The sequence below is a fragment of the Pieris napi genome, chromosome 19, assembly GCF_905475465.1.
Source record: "Pieris napi chromosome 19, ilPieNapi1.2, whole genome shotgun sequence".
Taxonomy (NCBI): Eukaryota; Metazoa; Arthropoda; class Insecta; order Lepidoptera; family Pieridae; genus Pieris; species Pieris napi.
The window spans coordinates 10627199-10647173 of NC_062252.1; the positions used below are offsets into that span (position 1 = coordinate 10627199).

At 35.9% G+C, this 19975-nt stretch overlaps 1 protein-coding gene across 2 annotated transcripts in view; it reads right to left on the reverse strand.

The window, feature by feature from the left end:
* Positions 1–19975, reverse strand: part of LOC125059439 — a 106420-nt gene that overhangs the window by 24491 nt on the left and 61954 nt on the right. For both annotated transcript variants that reach the window (XM_047663866.1, XM_047663867.1), the window contains one exon: positions 2440–2478. The gene's annotated coding sequence lies outside the window, so the exon portion shown is untranslated. The remainder of the gene's footprint in view (positions 1–2439; positions 2479–19975) is intronic.

Here is a 19975-nt window from a genome sequence, read left to right on the forward strand (position 1 = left end):
ACCCCATTTTTGAGAGATCTTATAAATAACTGGTGTGATATCGTATCTGTCACCTGGCAGCCCTGGCATATTATAGTGACAACGAAATTCAAACTATAACCTAACCGATGACTCTCGCTTCACATCTGTTATTTTCGTTTCCCTGAATCTTCTACCATTTATTACCTGACTACCTTAAAAAATTTGAGATAGGAGTGGAACATATAAAATTAAAAAATCTGTTAGAAATAGAATTTCTTCAACAAAAATATAAATTAGTATTAGAAATATGTATTACACTCAAAAAAAGAATCAGAAAATAAATGTTTAAAATGAAACAAGTTTTGTTTTGATATTCTTTATTACCGAACAAATTACCTAGTTAAATTGTGCAATCACAGATTGCCGGAATGCTAGACCTGTAGGAGATCTTTCATTGTTTCTGTGTTACTCAACTTCTGCTGTCAGCAAGATCACCATCATCATAAGCATAGGGGATGCTTATGACTCTATATACCTATATTATGCAATACAGCACAAGCTATAATTATATATAACTAGTATATTTTGTCAATTTTGACTGTAGTCCTAGCTGTAAACATGGAAATTTCCTTTTCTACACTCCGAAAACCCTTTCAACAATATGCCTAGTTCTTATTTGAGAATAATTATAATTATTGTCAGCTCTTGTCGTTGGATATAAAAGTGTTGTTAACATGAAGTTAAGTGCCGGATAACCGCTGTCACCTACTAAAACTCCTTCTAGTTCACCATTTAGCAGCCTTGCATACGCCAGGCAGTTTCTAAATATCCTGCTGTCGTGTGAACTGCCAGGCCACCTGGTCACTATATCAAATATTTCCATATCAGGCCCTATTATTGCTTGCACATTTACAGAAAATTACCCTTTTTTATTTCTGTATGCTTCAGAGTGAGCGATACCTTTGGGTCTATTAATTTTTATATGGGTGCAGTCAATAGCTCTGATTATACTGTTTAGGTCATGGTGAGTATTAGATCTTATTAATTCTTCAAACTTCCTTTTGGCTGTGTTCATATTTCTTGGAAAATTTACAAATCTAGGAAGTAATTTACTCAACTCTGCAGAGACTTTATTTATAATTAAACAGACTGTAGATTGGCTTATTCTGTTCAGATCACCACACACCATCTGTAATGTCAATGAATTATTATTAGTTACATATATGTTATGTTTCTGAAAGTCAGAAGACAAATGTCTTCAACATATAATGTATTTAAAATCATTTGAGAATACATAGGTACCTATAATATTCAAATCGAAAAACCATACATATTTATGAACACAATATTACCTGAAAACATCCAGTTGCATTTTTATGCCTTAATGCAAAAAGTATTTGCAATTGCGGTAGGTTTGGCGATCCTCTGTTGTTATAAGGTTGCAAGTTTGTAATGATCAGTGGCAGGATCACATTTAATACCGTGTGTTTCAAAATACGGTTCCTTCTTTTGAATTCATTCTCACCGTACAGGATGGAAGGATTTTGGTTGTATTCGTTCCGAACATATACAACACTTTAGGCAAAATTTTCAATTGTTGATATTTGATACAAGTGCTCTGTTGCTGTTGTCAAAACAATGCGATCCGTTCTACGTAACAAAATTATTGTCATCTTTAAATAATTAATACATTTTCTAAAGGTTACTCGTAAATTTCTAGTTATTGCAATAATAAAATAAATGAATACATAAATAACAATAAATTGAAGATATATGTGTACCGTTTTAGATGTTTAAATATTTGTTATTGTTTACTTTTTTAAAGGATAATAAACAAAGTATTGCATGAACTGAAACATCAATTTGTATTTTGACATTTGCTGTCTTAGCTTGGGCTTAGCTTAATCTCACCGTTAAAATGTCTATAAATACGAAATCATAGTTTAACCTTAGTGTACACTAAGCAAAGTTTTTCGTAAGGTAAGTCTGAGCAAAGTCCAAGTGCGGACTATAGATCTCACCCTAAGGCTTTTCTAATAATGATAAACGGCGAACGTCACGTTGCCGTATACGTCTCTCCTTGTCACATCTTGTCACACTCAGCCAGACCCCTCCCCTCCCCTCCCCTTGTAATCGAACGTATTTTATGAACGGCCCCTAAGCTATTTTATTTATTTATTTATAAGTCCTAAAACAACATACGTATGCTTAAAATATATACGAATATATGACATCACATATTACACACACATACACATCAATTAATTAGAACATAAAATTTCAAACTAGTACAACAACCGCAATATAAAAAAATAACTAAACTTTTAATGAATGTCCGTTATTTTATACCTAATTAAATTTAGAACAAAAGATGTGGACATGCACACTAACGAAATTTAGATATTTTTTACATGAATATTATTATAATAAAAACAAAATTATAAGCTCTAATTAATAAAGAATCGTAGAAACACTTACTTTACAAACAAGCAGAGTAATTGATGTCGAATTTTCGATCTGTAACAAATAAAAGAAATATTTAAGTATATTGTTGTTTTGTTTCGAAGTTTTGTCATATATTCTAGAATCAAATGTCGAGACCAATTTCGTTTATTTACCTTCGCAAATAACACTTTTTTAAGAGTAACAATTTTGTCATACATAAATTGCTACTAATCATTGATGGTCCGTTACTATTACTAATAGCGAGATGTTATAAAGTCCATGTCCATGATAATATGGTTTTTATTGATGTACTAGCTGACCCGGCGAACTTCGTTCCACCTTCGTCTAATTACTAATAGTATCGTGTTAACTTTAGTGAAACTTAATTTAGGATTTCATTAAGGTAACATTAATACAACTTTTTGCAAATACAGAAATGTATTATTGCTTGCCATTGCGAAAGAAGAATGACAGTTTTACACATTAGACCTCTTCTCTCTAGCGCCAATTTTGCCATACTGCATGTTAAAGCACTTTCTGATATACAATTTTTTTTATGACGTAACACATGTCTTCGATCAAGATCAAAGCATCATTGATATTTATTTATTGTTATTCGATAACTTATCCGATATTTTATTACTTATTTTGCTATTCGGAGCAGAGAAGAATCCACCAAAAAGAGATAAACATCGGTACAACCGATCTTGAGTCGTAATTGGTGTAACTAACACGACTTTGTTTTTTATATTTAGATTATAAAAATCTGAGCCCTTACTCTAACAGCAATACCGATAGTGTTTCAGATTCCAAAATTGAGTTTTTGTACCGCGGAATCCCAAGGAATCACTTTAAGAGGTGGATAAAAAAAACTTACACAAGAACATACAGTTTCCCCTTAATAGAGACTGTAAGTAGTGTTATTAGACACTTTCTTATGTTAAAAATGCTTTTTAGTAAATTTGGTTAGTTTTTAGTCTAAAGTTAGGCTAGATCGTAATGTTAAAGTGCGTTTATGAGGTCGCTCAAGTATTACGTAAGCACTTAAGGATGATTCACGGTACACCGTGTCGCGACCGGGCCGGGCCCCGGCCGGGACACGGCCACCGTGCGCCGGCCGGGACAGTGGTTCATGTTACACCGGGCTGTTTGGGTGTACGCACGTACGTGTTTGGACGACTATATCTGTTTTTGTCAAAAAAAAAAACAAAAAAAAATTTAACCTCACTAAGATTTGACGTTGACTGCTCTGCGGGTGCCCGGGCGCCTACGTTCATGTTACGACGTGCCGGGGCCGGACCGTGCCGGAGCCGGGAAACAATACCCACCGACATTACAACGCCGTGCCCCGGCCGTGCCCCGGCCGAGCCCCGGCCGAGCCACGGTCAGGCATGAATTACTTCATACAAAAGCATATCATTAATGTTAGACCGTGCCCCGGCCGGGGCACGGCCCGGTCGAGACACGGTGTAGCGTGAATCAGCCTTTAAGGTGGGTCTTTGATTTTCTTATTTGGTGATTACGTCAACAGTAATTATTTACTTTTTTACACATATATAGTCTATGCTTAAAAACTAAATGCATTTTCGAGGATTCCTACATAAAAATTAATACGTTTATGTACTATTATTTTTGAGATCTTTGCTTACTTTTGGAGAGGGGGAATAAATTGCAATAAATCTTACGTAACACTTGAAGGGCCCTTTTGTGCAGAGACAATTTATAAAAAAAATAGTTTGTAGTTACTAACAAATTATTTTCTTCTCTTTTCTATTTATTCTCTTTCTTAATACTTTATATTATATATTGTTTGACATGTTAAATAACATTTACTAATATAATCTGTCCGGCACACGCTTGGCCTAATTACGTTGCAGGTCAGAAGTCATCGTGGCTGGTCGACTTTCCATTCTGATTGTAGATAATTTAGTAATTTGCGAATTGATAACGATCCTATTGCTATACGGAAGAGAAACCTATATGTATAGCAAATTGGTGGAATGTACCATCAAATATAATGCAATAATTTTCCTTTTTTTCTCTCAGCGTATACACTCGCAATAGTGCAAATTTTAAATCATAATCTTATCCTGGAAAAAGAATTTATACCAATATAACAAAACCAAGAAGATTGGGAAAAAATGCTCAAAATAGACAAAGAGGGAGCCAGTTGGAGGATCCTTAAAAAAATTAATTGAGTATAAAATTTTAAGTAGGTATAAGTCTTTTGTAAAGATGGCTGAATGTTTCAAGGATTAAATGATTAATTATTATAATTATATAATACCAATTTAAATCGTGTTTGTATTAGGCACGCTATGTTGATGAAATATTAAATCTACATTATGTGTGCCACTTAGCTTAACAAAGAAGTATTATTTTATTTACACATCGTTACCTTATACAAAAACATACATATATAAAAGCATGTTACATAAGTTATTAGACAACGGTCGGACTAAGTATTAATCTAACAGAACTTTTATATTGATATTAAAAGTCACATGAGAGCGAGCAAAGTATATTCAAAAACGCAATAAGAAGCCTCTGTTTGTCACGTTTATTTATCTGTAAAGTGATATGAGAGCGATAAGGACAAACTATTCAATAGTAACATACAGTATGCTTATAAATAAAGGGATAATAGATACTTTTGTCTACAAAATTGTATAGTCTGTAATCATAATATCCGGAACACGCTTGGCCTAATTAGAGGCCAAAGGTCATTATACTGATCCAGTGCAGATAATTGACTAAATTATTTGCGGATTGATAACGCTCTAAGGAAATTGCGTTAGGTCACACACGGGATGTCTAGGTCAGAGAATACGCCCAGCCGTCTGCGTAGAGATAGCAAAAATCTAATGTTTATTTATCCAACTTTTGTTTTGAAGTGAAACTTCTCATGCGCATGAGGGTAATTTTTTACGGAAACGTCACGTTAATGTCGAAGAATAGGGAGAGAGCGATTGAGACCGATCGAGAGAGAGTGAGAAGGGCGAATTAAGTATAAAAATTCTATTTTTAAAATCTAAATTTCGTAAAGAGAATTTATGAAATATTAGTATTTTATATTTTATGCAAAATAATTTATTGAAATCTCAAATGACGAATTGTAAATTAAATTGCCACGTGTTTTCACGTGTTTCACTTCTGACATATAAATGTTAGTTATGTTTAATGATTCAGTAATGAAATACGAAAACTAAGTGGCCCTCGCAAATAACCCATTTTGATAGCTATAGATAGATATGACGTCATCATCAATACACATTGCATTACACACGTACATTATATGTATTGCTAAAGTATTATTTTATTTTCTTTTTTTTAAAGAAAAAGAGTGCAGCTCTGATGTCATGAGATACCGCCGCCCATTGACACTCTCAATGCCAGACAACTCGCGAGTGCGCTGCCGGCCTTTTTCTCAAGTCATGTTTTGTCTAAAAAGACTTTTTCAGTTTTAACGGATAATTACGTCAATTAATCAGATTTTTAAATTAAATCAAATTTAATTTGTTAACGCTCCTATCCAATATCCGCAACAAGAACAAAATTACTAGTATTACATTCAGCCGGATAAAGCGCGGCCTTTCACCCGGTCAGTGTCATTAACGGTGTTACCCGCGGGATTTGATAGATTTGAGCGTTGGGTCAACTCGAGAATAAATGAGGTCGCATTCTCGACTTGACCTGGAGACTAATTTCTTTGTTACTAAATGCCAACAGGGTCAAATTAAACAAATGGTGTGGTACCTACTAATTACAAAGAAAAGTGTACATTTCATTAGAATTTGGTTCTATGGTTTTTATTTTTGACTTTTAAATATTCGATGCACTCGCGAGCCCTCTGGCATTAGTGTCCATGGGCGGTATCAATTAACATGAAATGAGCCTCCTGTCCGTTTGCTCTCTGTTCTTAAAAAACTTGTTTAGGCTTAAATTGGAGAGTAGACGGCTCAGTTAAAATGGGACAAATCTTACATTTTAATATCAATAATTGTATAAAAGTTCTATAATACTTTTTTGTTAATTGATTTATAGCTTACAAGAGCCATACCACACTTTATACTCCACATACACACCATCACAGCCAAATTAGGTACAACTTAGTTAAATGTATTGAATTATTGTTATTGTTTTTTTCCCTTTTATGTTCGAACCTTTTTGAAGGTAAATATTATGTATTCCATATCTGGCTATATTTTAAAAGTAATTGTTTGTTATTAGGTATATATAATATTGTTAGCTGAAGGATTACAAAATAAATAAATATAATGAAGATTGAATATTCATTAACATATCGTTCTTATTTAAATAAAAATTTAATTGGTATTATATAATATGATACCAAAATGCAACCAATCGGGAAAGAGTATTTTAAATTTTACTGAAGCTACTTTATACATACCGACCTGAATTTCAGTTTTATTAAGTTTTTTACATCTTATTTTCTTTTTTTACAAGACATTTCTATATACAACTGGTTGGCAAGCGTTACGTGTATCGATATATCGATACTGGATAAAGTGAAAATGTTTGTCTAGGTTAGTATTAAAGAAATAAATTAAGTTAAAAATAGAGGCTTTTGTTTGTTATTAACAAAAAGCTCCGATGTAAAGATTGTCATTTGACCTTCTTGACCTCACATTCTCGTCGCGACCTTAGATCATTGACACACTTTCGGTATTATTTAACAGTTTAAATATAATTCGATATTAATTTTAATTATATTTTAGTACGTGTCAAGGTAAATATTGATCTCTAGTCAATTATCACAGTATTAAATTTTATGATAGTTAAAAATTCTTGTCAAATATATAAAAAGGAAGGTTTCTTGTGATATCATTTGAAAGTTATCCACATAATATGCTTTGTTATATGCAACATGCAAAACAAAAACTCACTGTGGGGTTCAAATGCAGGCGCTAATTAAAGATTTAAGTTGGCGCCTGGTAGATAGTACTGGTGACCCCAGAGCAGCAAGCACCAGGCTTTCCTCGCTCAACGAATAAGTATCAGAATACAGCAAGAAAATGCTGCCAGCTTTAAAGGTAAACTGTCACAGGGACAAAACTTTTTAAATTTGCTTTAATTTTCTATTTTTTAATTATTATTATTACTGTCTATTTTAAAAAAAATTGTAATTACTATATATTTGTATGATGCAAAACTGATATGTACATTATTAGTTTTCAGGTCCAATATAAGCTGTAGAAAGACATGTCGTAAGTACAAGTGAGTTAATGAATAACAATTGTTAAGCACATAAACTGAATGATTAAATATTTAAATTAACAAACCTATTCAATTATTCAGCTCTCAGTCTACACGAAAATGATTTGGCATTTGAACCGGTGTCATCGCTGACGCAATCTCTAACAATGCGATAGAATTGCGCAAGTGACAATTGACAGTTTCGCAACTTCGCAAGATGCGTTGATTGTGCCCTTCGTGTGCCACTCAATCATTTAATGAGATAAGCTAAGAGGTGATATAACCATTGTAGAGGAGTCCAGGTATTTCGCGCTAAACAAATTGTAAACGATTTTTTAAAATGGTATTTTATTCCAAGATTTATTCTACTTTATATCTTCAAATATAAGAAAAGGAGAAAGTTTTTGAATAAGAACAACTCAACAAAAAAATGAACACCTATTTTATATTTTTTTCTACATAGTAATCAATATTTCAATCCTGTGGCGTAAGTTCAAAGCATGCCTGTGTGACCAACGATTTTTTTGTCGCCATTAACATTGGCCCAAAACAACGAAGTGTGTCTGACACAAAAAATCTTCAGACTAGGAAAGTAAAGAAATCAATAAAACTATAATTATATATTTTTGAAATGAAATCATTTTTTACACAGACTAATAATTACTTATTTTCAAGCAGTAGCCAAGTAACTAAATCCTTATTTCTATGAACCACAGACAATGACAAACAAAGCATAGAGTCTATGAAACTCTATACGTATAGTCTAGGAGCCGGTGACGTTAACGACCGTGCCATAGACAACACTGACTTTATGACGTCGTAAAAACTCGCGTCGTAATGGGATGGGAGAGTACAGTCAAGGCATAATGTTAACATTTATTTCACACATATTTTATTGGTTTAGTGAGACTTTATTGAGAATAGAAAATACGTACAAGACCTGTAACAATCTCTAACAGGTCTTTGAATAACCTGATTAACGTAAAATAATAGATATTTTGGCGTATACCGTTATTGGTGAAACAAAAAGGCCAGCAACGCATGTGTGAGCATGACAATGTAAGTGTCTATGAGCGGCAGTATCACTTAACAGCGGATTCTGCCCGTTTGCACCGTTACATAAATAAATTGGGTAATTTTCAGCAACAATTACCTGATTAATGTAAAATGATAGATATAATGGCGTGTATTGACTCTTATTGCTCACTCAAAAAGGCCGGCAACGCAGTCCTCTTGCAATGTGAGTATCACAAAGGTTACATAAAAAAAATCACTAGACCATTAACAGACATAGACATAATAACCAGTAACTATAGGGAGTCAACACAACTCCTTTCGCCGAGTCGTGCGATACTACGTACGATTATTACTAGCTGACACGGCAAACGTTGTTTTGCCATGTATATTATTTCTAGGAAACATTTTTTTAGATCAATGAAAATAACTATCTACTATACTTAAAAATAGGGGTTGATCGTAGAGGGATGAAAATTTAGGGTTGTATATATTTTGGTATGCTGTGTCATAAAAACAATTGTCTAATAAATAAATATATATTTTTTTGGGGTGGACACCCCTTATCACTTAGGGGTTTGAAAGATAGATAGTAGCCGATTCTCAGACTTACTGAATATGCTTAAAAAATTTCATAAGAATCGTTTCGGAGAAGTGTGGGGACGAACATTGTGACACGAGAATTTTATATATTAGATTTTCTTTATTACTACATAATTATGTATTTATATTGTATATTCTCGGATGCTCGGTGGAGCCATGAGACTACACGGACAAAGAGTCCCCTGTTGTGTGCTGCAATATTGCGAGTTACTCGATTGTGAAGAAGGTGCATGGATCTGATGGTTACCGCAGTTCTCATGTTATTTTATACGTATATATTTCCATAATGGGGGGGGGGTAATGGGGGAGAGGGGGGTAATGGGGGAGAGGGGGGTAATGGGGGAGAACGGATTTAACATCTTTCCGGCCCCAACTGTCAACCTCACCTGCACGCGCGGACAACACATCATCCGCGGCGGTATTCCTATACCGTGGTCCCCCTGCTAGATAACAGACGAGGCAATGGCGACCGAGCAGTGGCGGTATAACCACATACCTGACCAGAGGTCAGAAGAGGCTACAGCGGCCTTGGGGTTCAAATAACCCCTAAAAGAACTGGTGCAGAAGGCAACGGGAAACCACTGCAGCTAATCTCCCGAGAAAATCGTTATGGAAGTGGACACAAAAGAATCACGACTGCCATGCGAACCGCCTAGCCAGCGGCGCCGCGCCGCGTCCGGGGCGAGCGGTGGGAAATGGACTACCGGCCATGTTGGAGTAAGAGACCAGGCTCCACGTGGAAATAATGCTACTGGAAACCCCGTCAAGTTACGAAAAATCCAGAAGATAGGCACGTGGAATGTTCGCGGGTTGCTAAAGCCCGGTAAACTTAATATCGTGGAGAGGGAAGTCACCAGATGTGGTTTATCCATTTGCGGTCTAACAGAAACGCACTGGAGAAGCAACGGGCACTTCTTTACCGACGCCCATGCTGTTTACTTTTCCAGTAGCGATGACAGTAGCCAAAACGGAGTAGCGATTCTAATTCCTAAGCATCAGAATAACAGTGTGATAGGGTATGAGGCAGTTAGCGACCGCATTATGTCTATGAAGCTCAAAGCGTCACCTGTAAACTTGAACCTAATACAGGCATATGCCCCCACTAGTGAAGCTCTACCCCTCGTACTGGAGAGTTTTTACCAAGATTTACAAGCAACAATTGCCAAAATCCCTAATAGAGAGTTACTTATAATAATGGGTGATTTCAACGCAAAAATTGGCGCAAACTCTGCCCAGTACAGCAAATCAGTGGGAAACTTCGGACTTGGGGTACGTAACGAAAGAGGTGAAAGACTAATGCAGTTTGCAGACGAGAACAACATGGTAGTGGTGAACAGTCTATTCCAACACCATCCCCGTAGACTGTTCACCTGGACGTCACCTGGAGGTAGAACCAAAAATCAGATCGACTACATACTGATAAGATCACGTTGGCGCACCTCTATTCTTAATGCCCACACGCTTCCTGGGGCTGATTGTGGTTCCGATCACGAACTCGTTATCGCAAAGATGAGGTTGAAGCTCAAAGCCGCTCGATCCTCCAAGAAGACAAGACGGATTGAAGTAGCAGATAACGAGAAATTCACTACAGCCATTGAGCGGAGTTGGACAGATTGGACAGTTGTAAACCACACCGAAGCTACACCAGACACGCTATGGAATAAGGCTAAAGAACTCATCCAAAATGCAGTCACGGAGTCTAGTCCGGGATCAGAAACGCGCAAACGTCAACACTGGATGACGGACAGTACCCTTGCCCTTATAGAAGAGAGGCGCTTTAAGAAAGCCGCAGGAGCAGACATAAGAGAACTGAATCGGCTGTCTGCTAACATCCAAGCCTGCTGCAGGCGAGACCATAATTCCCACCTTCATAGCATTTGTGACGAACTTGAAAAACATGCTATGAAGCACGAGTCTAGAGATCTTTACCACAAAATTCGTCTAATTACTAAATCTCTACCTGCTAAAACCTGGGCTATCGAGAACGACAAAAATGAAGTGGTAACAGAACTCGAACAGATCTCTGAAACGTGGAGGAGCTATTGCCAGTCATTGTTCCTGGATCCGCAGTCGCGACTGTCTATAAGCACAGAACCAGAACCAGAGAATTTGGAACCAGACATCCTTTTGTCCGAAGTAAGAACTGCCATAAAACTCCTGAAAAGCAAAAAAGCAACTGGCAGAGATGCAATTCCTATAGAGACAATTAAAGCCTTAGGAGAACGTGGCGACCAGATGTTTCATCTCATCTGCAATAAGGTGTGGCAGACAGGAGTTTGGCCTTCAGAATGGACACACACTATATTCACACCCCTGCATAAGAAGGGCTCAACGAAGAAATGTAACAATTACCGCCTCATTGCTCTGATACCACACGCTAGCAAAATATTGTTACATATTCTCAACGAGCGCCTGAAAGCCTACCTCTCTAAGGAGATCGCTCCGGAACAGGCCGGTTTTGTCAAGGGGAAAGGCACTCGGGAACAAATTCTTATTTTACGCCAGATCATAGAGAAGTCAAGAGAATTTAATAAGCCCGTGTTCATTTGCTTTGTTGATTTCTCAAAAGCATTCGACTCTGTGAGATGGCCGGTGCTGTGGAAGACTCTGCTAGACATGGGTACACCAAAACATCTTGTGCACCTTTTAAGACGGCTTTATGAAGAAGGCACAGCTTCAGTACGCACAGATGATGTCCTATCAGGTGATTTCCATCCTAGTGCTGGAGTACGCCAGGGTTGCATAATATCACCGCTCTTATTCAACGTGTACACGGAGCTTATAATGCGCATCACTTTGGAAGACTGGACAGACGGTGTAACAATTGGTGGATACAGAATTGCGAACCTGCGTTACGCGGATGATACCACTTTGCTTGCATCCAGTTCGCAACACTTGGAAGAGCTTCTATCAAGGATGGAACGAGTGAGCCATGAGTTTGGACTAAAGATAAATCGCAGCAAAACCAAGGTGATGATTGTTGACCGTGCCAGAAATAATTCGCCTCAAGTTACTCAAATCGCGAAATGCAACGTGGTCCAATCTTATGTTTATCTTGGGGCTCAGATTTCAAGCCATGGCGGATGCATCGATGAGGTCAAACGACGTATGGGCATCACAAGAACGGCGATGGACAAGATGCAAAAAATATGGAGAAACAGGAATATAACAAAAGCCACGAAGACCAGGCTCCTGAAGACACTTATATTCCCCATATTTCTGTATGCAGCTGAAACATGGACCTTGCGAGATGTGGAAAAGCAGAAAATAGACGCTCTGGAAATGTGGTGCTGGAGGAGAATGCTTGGGGTTTCGTGGACCGAGTTTCGTACAAACGTCTCGATACTTCAAGAACTCGGTATTAAGCAGCGTCTGTTTTCAACAGTACAATCTCGCATCCTTACATTCTTCGGTCACGTATCTCGGCGTGGTGATCAGTCCATCGAACGCCTTGTCGTCCAGGGGAAGGTGGAAGGCACTAGACCGCGCGGAAGGTCACCTACGCGTTGGACTGACCAAATTAAGTCGGCCGTAGGAGACTCTGTCAATCAATGCAGTAGGATGACTAATAATAGGCGACGATGGCAAAATGTCGTGAAACGCATCACATCTGCCCCTACTACTACAACTACTTCCTAGCGATCACGACCGCTCTGTCAAGAGTGCACCGAATAGGAAGAATATTTCCATAAGTATCTGATTGTTCTACAACTAAATGTAAGGAGTGAAAATGTTAAGGCTGTAGATTTTTGATCATAAATAAATTCTCTCTTTTGTTTTGTTAGAAGTTGTACTAAAACTACAATTTATTCAAGCTGTCTCTTCGACTAAATTGAGTTAAAAAATTGCGACAATTTAGAATTTCTGCCACCCTGTAATGGCAACATTTATGCATAATGTGAACATTATGAATGGTTTTTAAACAAACAAATATATAATGTTTACAATATTCTTAACCTACATAGTAATAATAATAATTATAAATTAATAAATAGAAAATTACAACAAACTTAAAAACTTTGGTCCCTGTGGCAGTGTACCTTTAACGCTGGCAGCATTTCCTCGCTGTATTGCGATACTTGTTGAGCCGGTACTATCTACCAGGCGCCAAAAAATAAATAAATTAGCGCCTGTGCCCATGAGTCTCTACTACAAAGGGAACAAAATCAAAGTTGGAGAGACGTTGATTATTTTCCGCCTGCCCTGCAGCCGCGCCAGCTTGTCCGAGGGCGATGAGACGGCATCCCATACCAAAGCCAGTCCATCCTCATCCAAACATAGATGGATAAACTTCGTCTATTTTTAATATGTGCAAACGCATAAATACGCTTTAATTTAAAAAGTAACTTACGTATTATAGGAATTCATTTTGTAACCAAGAAAGTCGGAAATGGGATTACGGTGGATAATTGTGGGTAATACGGTTTTGCACGCGACTGTACTATGACGTAATGTACAACTCAAATGGCATCAATTTATGACGTCAGATACAGGAGCCGTATATCACTGATTTGTGTGGTTTGAATTTGCAGAAGTATGAGTACAGAGGTGATAAAAAGTGCGTCGTAAACTATCAACTAACAGTATTAACGCCAAAAAGGTTGCGTTGGACTTTAATATATTTGTTTGTAAATTTATTTATTACAGAAATACATACATTTTCCTTAAAGACTATGCCAATACGATAATGTCGCGAAAAATAAAATAAAATATAATCAAGTATATAATATGCGAACATCTAATATATAATATTCTCGTGTCACAATGTTCGTTCCCATACTCCTCCGAAACGGCTGGACCGATTCTTATGAAATTTTTTATGCATATTCAGTAAGTCTAAGAATCGTCTAATATCTATCTTCATCAAAACCCTAAGTGATAAGGAGCGTCCACCCCAAAATTTTATTTTCTAGACAAATTATTTTGTTTTTATTTTTTTATGATACAGCGTACAAAAATACATACAACCCCTAATTTTCACGCCTCTACAATCAACCACTATTTTTTATTATAGTAATTTTTATTTATAAAAATTTCCTAGAAATAATATACATATCAAAACAACGTTTGCCGCTAGTTTTAATATATTATTTAATATTACAAATATTTTGTTCGTGTGGTTCAAACTCCATTGGTTGAACTTAAACAATTGAATGTTATCAAATAAATCATTTCCATATTTGTCGCGATCATCCGGGAATCGAAGCAGTTATCGTATAACAGTTCTGTCGTCGTAATTATGCATTTATCTCTTAAGATATGGGTAATATTTCATTGGTATATGTTTGACTGCGTTTAGTATATATATGGCCATAAATACGAACTAATAAAGCTTATGATGGTTACATGTATGTAAGTTACGTTTTTTCTTATAGAACGAGCGAACGGTAAACGAGCCTAGGATTCGCCCAAAAAGGGCAGTTATCGAAGCCCAAGGACACTTAATATTTTGATTATATGTAAGTGTTTTCTTTTATAATATGGAGCTGTTTCTTACTTATAAATAAATAATTTACAGAGTGTAATTGGTTTGATATTTAGTGAGCCTCTTACAGTCCTAACAAAAGAAAATGTTTTTTTTTTAAATAACAGGAGGCAAACGTGCAGAACGCTCACCTGATGTTAAGTGATACCGCCGTCCACTCACATTGCCAAAGGGTTCGTTGCCGGCCTTTTAAGAATTGGTACGCTCTTCTTTTCATGGGGCCTAAGTCGAATTGGTCCGGAAATACACGGAATAGTAATATAAAAGAATTATGAAGAAGGCTAAAATTACTTAGGCTATTATAGGATTTTGCATTTATAAACAATTGTAGTCAGTAGTAACAGGTTTACCTCCGGGCTGTCTCACAGAAAAACATAATATTAGCCATAATTATGTAAATGCGCGAATTATAAGATGGATTTTTTTAATTGGAAGATTATAGTTTGAAACGGGTCTATTTTTATATAAATACAAGTTTATTCGTCCTTTGCTATTAATCTACGTACTTAAAACAAGCTGCTGCTATAAGGGCAGACCAATAGAGCGATGGGCCGACGTGATCGAATGGACATTTTATAAAAAAACTTTATAATTTTGTATAATGTACTAGCTGGCCTGGCGAACATCGTACCTACCGCCTAACAGTCGATTCTTAATTTTTTTTTAATACTTATTCTGCTATTTGGGACATCGGTCTAGCTAAGATAAAAAAAAGAAAGTTGATAAGACAGCAAATACATTATGTCAAAAAATAAAAATTTACCTTCCCGGAACCCCTCCACTAACACTTGAACTTTATGATATGGTATTAAAGTTCAAATGGACTTTTAAGTATTATTCCGAATATATAAAAGTGTTGTTTTTAGTCTTTTTCACTCAATTTTTTTAATTTTTCTCTCCGTAAGAATCATCCTCGTACTTCAAAGAATATTATAAAAAAAGAATTGGCCAAATCGGTCAAGCCGTTTTCATGTTATGTCATGACAACGGAAAACGGGTTTCATTTTTATATATATAGATTAGGTTGGGGAAAAAGTCTTTTCGCATTATACTATGTATGAACTTGTAATAAAATCTCTTTGGCTATACTATATGTATTTGCCTGTTTTTGTTATCATTGAAAGTTGAGATTTTAAAGAAGATAATTCCAAATTCATATTAGGATAATGTGTGATTTTTATTTATTTTTCGTACCGTCAAGATAAGTGAATCTAATGAAGAAATTCGATACATTTTAAAATTTTACTACAAAAAAGGTAAAAATTCAACGCAAGCCGCGAAAAAAATTTGCGATGTTTATGGACCTAGTGCAGTGTCTGTGAGAGTAGTACAAATTTGGTTTAAGCTTTTTCAATTTTTTTATGTCAATCAGATGTGGATGAAGGTTTATTATTATTGTTCTTAAACTACGTGGTAGTGTTTCGATACATTTATTTAAAAAATCCACTAATTAATCCACCTAATTACATTAATTATACCATAATTAACAATTATGTATTAAGTGTTACAATTAATTCATTTTAAAATCGATTAAATAGTATTGAATAATAATCTTACGATGATTACTTTATGCATGGAGAGCCTATTATGGGATTTTTAGAGGCTTTTAAAGACTCTTCTATGGGGTTTATTGTCAGCAAATCTTAACCATTTGATACCTTTATCAGTCCAGGGAAGTCTAAAAGAGCTACTTAATGCACGTGTGCTTTGTTGCTTCAGCGTGCGACTCTCATCTTTAAGGTCGTAGGTTCAATCCCCGGCTGTGCACCAATGCACTTTTTTTTTATGTGCGCATTTGGGAGCGTTCAAGCTTTACGTAACGAATTTTGGGGGGGAGGGGGTCCTTTTGTAAAACGTTACGATGCGTTGAATTACGCGTTATCTTTAATATTATTTTCGACTTTCCAGTACTTTACACCATATAATGGTAACTTTTAGGTATAACGAGTCACTAGGTGGTCACGAAACATTTTACTATAGTTGGGTACAGAAACACGTTACGGCGCGTTACATTGTGTGTGTGTGTGTATATCAATAATCTCCAGAACTTGCGTGACGTAATACTTGAACGCTCCCTTTAACATTAGCAAAAAGTCAACGGCGTGTGTCAGGCACAGGAGGCTGATAACCTTTAACATTGACAAAAGATGATGAAACAGATACAGAAATCTGATGCCCAGACCTAATAAGGTTGTAACGCCACTGATTTTTTTTATAATTGATTGCAAAGCCTATTTCTAAACTACCATTTTTAAACACTTCCAGCCAATTCGTCTTAGGGTCGGTCCAGAAAACAGTGTACCAATTACAGGCAACGCACTTGCGACCCTTCTGGCAATGTGTCCATGGGCGGCGGTATCACTTAACATCAGGTGAGCCTTTTTCCTGTTTGCCTCCTGTTACAAACAAAAAAAGCACTACCAGTATTTCAATAATAATTAAGTATTACTTAGAGATGTATAGTAAGTATGGTTTGATATTCGTTCGTTCAATTGTTTAATGTATAAATATTCATTCGCATTAGCTCATGGTTTTATTACACTCTAGTGATGTGCACATAAAGTATCGACATTTTACAGCATCTTTTATCGACATTGTGATTTATACAATGGCTCGGTTTAGGAAAGCTTTCTATTGTATCATTAAATAATGTTTATTACAATCGTTTTACTTGCTTATATTCCTGAGTTTCTCGGAACGTTAAACTCGTAAAATATCAATTTAATAAAATAAGAATAATTTGTTTAGTTACGTCCAGGAACAAGCTCTGCTTTGCGGGTGAACTAAAAGATTGTACCAATTCTTAAAAGGCCGGCAACGCACTTGCGAGCCCTCTGGCATCGAGTGTGTCCTACCGCTACAACCTTTTTAGGTCTGGGCCTCAGATTTCTCTATCTGTTTCATGATCATTTGTCATTCGAGTAAACAAGTGATCAGCCTCCTGTGCCCGACACACGCCTTTTTGGATCTAAGGCAAGGCGGATTCCTCACGATGTTTTCCTTCACCGTTCGAGCAAATGTTAAATGCGCACATAGAAAGAAAGTCCATTGGTGCACAGCCGGGGGTCGAACCTACTACTTCAGGGATGAGAATCGCAAGCTGAAGCCACTAGGCCAACACTGCTCATAGTAATTATTCTACATTATAAAATATCAATACCAATAAGTAAGATACGCAAATGAGCCTACGACGCCCATAAAGGACAGTTATCGCTGCCCATGGACACATAGTGGGACTGAATAAAACAACACAAAATTAAAGGAGCCTTGCCTTCTTGGCTTTGGTTTTTTTCAAAAGTTCACGCCCACCGCACATTATAACAAGTATTTGATCAACAATCGCTGACACCTAACTCACATATCCCAATGGACGCTACGCGACTACGCTATCCCTAAACCGGGATTCAAATTTAATTAATAATGATTCATTAGGCTGTGAATGCCGGAAATATAAATAAAACGATAATTCATGATTCACACTGTTCTATGTTGTGCATAATGTAACATCACCTTAATAGGTTTTGAAAAGTCGTTAAAACTGATCCACAATAAAACATTGGAATTGTAGATTAAGAGCAAATACGTGTTACAGATTAAACTAACGACGACTTTAGATAACAATTTTAACTTAATGAAATCTAAAACCTGACTTTTAATAGTGGTACTAACGCGAGACATCTTTTGTTTTACCTGAATAGATACTTAGAAATGGATGTCGTAAACTCAATATTATTTCTTCAAACAAATAGTTAGATATATTTAAGAGGAGCGTATTAACTTTATATTGACCAATATTGGTCAACTTGATGTGACAGATCCTCGCTGAAGTTGATTGTTAAAAAAGCACAAGCCAAAATTTGCGTTTATTGTCGTTAAAGAATAAAGAAGTTTTATAAAATAGTTTTCAATCATTGACATGTTTTTAAAATGTGGTTTAAATATACCTACATATAATTTGATACATATTTTTCTCAACATATTGAATTTGAGAATTACATATATATAACAATATACCACGGCAATATAGACTTGAATAACTTTGATTTACTTAGGCTTGGTTTTTTTTATAGAACATGGGGCAAACGGGCAGAATGCTCACTTTATGTTAAGTGATACCGCCGCCTGTGGTCTCTCAATGCCATAGGGCCTGCGAGTGCGTTGCCGGCATTTTAAGAATTGGTAGTAGCAGTCTTTTTTTTTTGACGGATTTTCACGGGGCTTAATGCAATAGAATTCATTTAATATCTATTCCATTGACGTTCACGTACTTGGTTACCTATATGAATACAGTTTGAGTTTATCGATATAGATCCACACATCACTAGCTATTAGGCGACATGTCTCAAACATAGCACCTACGCGGAATCCTGTCGTCACAGCCTAGATAACCTTGGTGTCGTGACCTGAATATGCTAGACATTAGCGTGCTTCAAGACAACGTGTTTAATTTTATCTCTGACATAGAAAGTGTACTTACTGAGAAGCCATTGAGATTGTGTTTGCTAAGTTGAGAGGTTATTTTTTGAATATAGTTACAGATCAGACCATTCAGATCCAATCACCCAGGGATAAACTGCGTGGTTTTACATATAATTTATTTCTTTTGTCGAACATTATGTTAATGTATCGCAAAATTAGTTTTTAGTGAGTCCGAATTAGTACAGTACAACCGGAAAAGCTACTACATTTATAGCTTATTTTTTATATTCATCTATTTTTATTATCAGACACTCGTTTATATTATAAATACATTAAGTGCTCAGAAATTCAAAATTATTTTTTAACTATACTCAATATATATAATTCCTATATTATCACATAATAGTAATAAAACTCTTCTACATAAACATTTCTTTACTATATCCTATCCTACTCAATCTTGACTTTTGTAATTCTTGTATTTCTTATTCTTTTGTATTGCATCGCATGAACCCGTGAGATTACCTTTTAAGTTTGTAGGTTGTTTTATTAATATTTTTTGTATTACTTTAGATATAGGTTCTATAATATTTTTTGTAAGATTTGGTTATGAACTTCTTGCACTTTACTTTACCCATCATATTTCTTTTTTTCGTTTTTTCCCTTAATATATTTGCTTGGAAGAGATCGCTTGTTAGCAAGAAGGCCGCCCGTTGCATCTTTTATAGTTTTTATGTATCATGTTATTTGTTTTTGTATACCTAAATGTAACGAAGTGTGAATAAATTAAAATAATTAAATAAATAGTTTACTTGGAAAGAAAGTGGTACG